At 44.7% G+C, this 4,386-nt stretch overlaps 1 pseudogene; it reads right to left on the minus strand.

Annotated features, from left to right (window-relative positions):
• Positions 1-1,305: 1,305 nt before the first annotated feature.
• On the minus strand, positions 1,306-3,517 carry LOC113930353 (annotated as a pseudogene).
• Between the last annotated feature and the right edge of the window lie 869 nt (positions 3,518-4,386).

A 4,386-nucleotide genomic window follows, 5' to 3' on the forward strand; every position in this document is an offset into this window, starting at 1 on the left:
CCAGAGTTGGTGCTGAGCAGGAAGATGAGGACAAGGTGGGGAGGAAGGAGGCGGCGCTGCTCTCCTGAAACCCTCACGAGAGAGAAGAGATGTCTGGCTTGACAAGACTTCCCCGATGGATTCTTAACGCTATTCCAGGGGACCTCCTTCAAGGCTATAGTTTCTTAGGTTATACTAGAAATTCCCTATCATTCATTTTTGGGTTGTTTGAGAGTCAAGAAGTTTAAACAGAGGGGCTAGATCAAAACGCTGTCACACAACAGTGTGCTTGTGCTGTTTGCCCAGCTAGTTTTTGAGGACTTGAGTGGCGGTGTGGGAAGAGCACAGCCCATGGGGCAGGAAGTGTGGTATGAGGATTTGGTTCACTATGCACTAGACCTGGTTAACTTGGACTAACTAACTACGACTAGGCCTTCCTGAGACTCAGCTTTCTTGTCCGTGAAGTGAGAGTACTTCCCATACCCACCTCACAGAATTATTGTGAGACATGATGAGAAAGTGTGAGAGAGAGCCACTCGTACAAGGTAAAGCAACGCACAAATGCTCATTAGAATTTATTTTAAAATTTGCCATAGAGCAGAACAAAGATTTGACCAGGATACAGACATAATGCCTCCAGAAAAAATGAGGGAATTTAGACAATAATAGTGCTTCTTTTATAATTTTTATATAACAGTCTCCTCTCCTTAATGACAAATTGATGAATTTCTTCGTGTACTATATTCATTCTCTTTGATGATTTTTAACTCACATTCTTCTAGGTACTTGCCCCACCTTTGGGGAAATGGTAACCTAACTTCTGTAACTCACTGTCTAGCTGTCTGAATGATTTCCTTTGATCCTTGGTTTTTTTAATACTATCGGTACCTTGTAATTGATACACAGGATCTCAAGACACAGTCTATTAATCATGATGATAAGTGATACCAGTGTTCATTTTGTCCAGGCCCAGCCCACCAGTGCTGATGATACTGCTTCTACCTACATCACAGAACTTAGTTACATTTATTGTATATTTAAGTGGTCATATTTATGCATCCTTGGCCAAGCTGTGAATGTGTCGAGACTCAATAATGTATCTTATTCTTTTTTTTTTCCAGCTGGAATGTTTTTTAGTTTTTGGAAAAATGTGAGATCTTTTAAGGGACTGTATTTCCCTTTTTGCTCAGACTGCTAGGAAGCTCACAGGCAAAATGAAAGCCCAACTTTGCTAATTCTGAATGATGAAACAGTATATATTTCTGTGCATGCACTTTCCCAGACCTCTTACTATTCTACCTTCATCTTTTGCAGACTTCTTTATTTTCATTTTGTTTCATGGTTATATATTCTTGTCAATCTGTTACAGATTCTTTCATTCTGCATGGGAGATTGTTCTTTGGGTTCCTTCTTATTTTTTTTTTTTTGACCCTTTTGCCCCACATGGTCTTCTCCTAAACCTAGGGCAAGTCCACTCTCTGAATCAGAGTCCAGGCCCAAATGTACTGTTGGAGAATCTATCTCATCTTTTCCCTTCAGTTTATCCTTTTTGGGAGGAGGCAAGGCTTTTACTTTTTCTGAAGAGTCCTTTTCAGGCTGGGGACTTGCCTTTTCTTGGAGCCTGGATCTGCTTTCTCACTGGTTGGCCATGCGCTTTTCAGTTCCTCCTTAGTCTCCACTGGGTTTGCCAGTTTGAGTTTTGTTTTTTTTTTTTTTTTTTGGACAGGAGATGGCTCTTCATCCATCCAACTACCTTCTTTTTCTTCTGCATCTTCTGGCTCATTCTTAGACTTCTGCTCATTGTCACTGCTATACTTACTATCACTACTGTCTGACTTCTCAGAATCTTCTGAATCACTGTGCTCTGCAGCCGTGTAAACATCATCTGAGGTTTCATTGATGCCTAGTTGTGCTTTGCAACTCTCTGTCATCTTGTCAAGATTTAGCTGGAACCTGGTGCGAATCTGCCAATTGGGCGAGATGAGAACAGGCGCCACCTGCTGCTGGACCAACTTGCTCAGCTCCCTCAGGTCCATCTTGGCCTTGCTTCAACATTCCAGGTTAAGATTCAGGATGCTTCCAGTGGTGGACATTTTGTCTGTTTTCGTCATGATTGGCATGGACGCTTGAGGAGAGAAAGTTTTTGGACCCGCTGGATAAAGTGCCTGCTTCTCCCATGTTTGCTGAGGCTGGTGAAGCTGTGCTCTTGTCCAAGAAGTCCATGGACTCCTCGCCGGCACTGAAGTGGCTCCACGGGGACTTCTTCTTGGCATCCTGCCGCACGTCAGAGCCTGTGTGCACAGAAGGGTTTGTAGTCTTGGGAGAGCGTGGCATATGTGACAAGGAGATACTGCGGCCCCTGCCCCTGCTCAGCATGTGCTTGCCCATAGGATCTTGGGGGACGCAGTCATGTCAAAGCTGAGCTTGACCTTTTCCTGCTTGTCTACCTGGGCGGTGCCGGTGCCAGGGTTGCTGGGGTTGAGCAGCATTTGGTACTGGATGCTGGGTGTGTTAGATGTCCCCATGGGAGAGTAAGACCCCTAAACTTCCTGTGGATGCTCTTCACCTACACCGGCCCATCTTTTGCATTGCACTATTGAAGAAGATTTTTGTCTTTTTCACAGAAAAAGGAATTTCTTTAGACATGAGGTGGCAATTTATTGGAACCCAGGCCCTGTCATGTTGTCCAAATAAATGGGCATCAGGTTACCCATCTTTATCCCTCAGAGCTTTTCTGGGCCAGAATGGAAACCCCTTCAGTTTTGCCTGGATCAAAGGATGTGGATTGCTACAAGGTTCATAAAACCAGTTATCTCATTTTTGGCAAGCAGCTAGATACTTACCGGACAAAATTGATCTCATTCATCTCATACTCACAGATTTTAATGAGTACTTTTGCTGTATCAGTTTGTGATTTCCTCCATTATAAATGATGCAGTTGTGCAAAATCCACTTTGCATCAGCCAGGAGAGCTTCTGTGCATCCATACATTTTCTTTTTAGCCTTCTTTTCCAATGTATGAAGGTCCATAGACTGGAAGGTGTGTTTCATGTAGTCAGGATGCTGTTCCAATGGAACAGGCCTCTGGATGGCATCTGTCCCTGGTTGTTTCGTTTTCTGAATGGCAAATTTGAGCAGGTAGGATAATTGTTTGATGGTGAGCATTGTCATGGCTTTACTCTGAGCCTCAATGCATTCTGCTACCATAATCTTCTCACATTCAGGACAAAACCCGTCCCCCTGTTTCCGTTGTCAGTCTCAGACACTTAACATGATAAACCCAGGGATAAAGCTCACAGCAAAGGACTTGGCCTTTCTGGTGACGAACCCAGCAGTAGAAATCATTCCGTCCATCCTGAGGTACAATGTTCCTGCCCCTCCTCGTATTGATAGGATTCACTAAGAAGGTCCAGCATCCCATCTGACATCCCGATGGCTCTCTGCAGCCTTCCCTCTGAACTCTGGGCTCCTTCACTTCTTCTGCTGAGATGACCTCCAAGCTCTTATACCTTATTGATGTATCTAGTCCCAAGACCATTTCTCCAGGAAATTTTTAGGTACATCCTTTGTTCAGAAGGCTGAGTTAGTATAAGGAGGGATACAAAAAGAGTAAGACCCGACAGATAAACCAGCAGGCAGGAGCCATGTCAGCAAGGCAGCTAGTTATGCTGCCAGGCTGTCCTTCCTCATCAAGATTATCTACTTAACTGGGGCACCGGGGTGGCTCAGTGGGTTATGCATCCAACTCTCGGTTTCAGCTCAGGTCATGATCTCAGGGTCATGAGATTAAGCCCCGCATCCCACTGGGCACTCAGCGAGGAGTCTGTTGAAGTTTCTCTCTCCCTCTGCCCCTCCCTTCATGTGTTCACTCTCTCTCTCAATGAAATAAATAAAAAAAAAGAGATTTATTTATTTTTTTTAAAGGCTTTATTTATTTATTTGAGAGAGAGAGAATTAGAGACAGTATGAAAGGGAGGAGGGTCAGCGGGAGAAGCAGACTCCCTGCAGGGAGCCCGATGTGCAACTCAATCCTGGGGCTCCAGGATCATGACCTGAGCCGAAGGCAGTCGCTCATCCAACTGAGCCACCCAGGCGCCCCAAAAAGATTTATTTATTTTAGAGAGAGAAAGTGTGAGTGGAGGGGGGCAGAGGGAAAGAGAAAGAATCCCAAGCAGACTTCCCACTGAGCACAGAGCCAGATGTAGGGCTCAATCCCACCACCCTGAGATCACGAGAAGAGACAAAAATCAAGAGTTGGATGCTTAACCCATTGAGCTACCCAGACACCCATGAAAATACTGTTTCAAATGCTTTCTAATAACTCACTCTCTTTGATTTGCACACACGTGTCAGAGTGTGTGTGGTGGGGGTCGGGGGTGGTATATATGTGTACCTTGGACATGGAGG

The sequence above is a fragment of the Zalophus californianus genome, chromosome X, assembly GCF_009762305.2.
Source record: "Zalophus californianus isolate mZalCal1 chromosome X, mZalCal1.pri.v2, whole genome shotgun sequence".
Lineage (NCBI taxonomy): Eukaryota > Metazoa > Chordata > Mammalia > Carnivora > Otariidae > Zalophus > Zalophus californianus.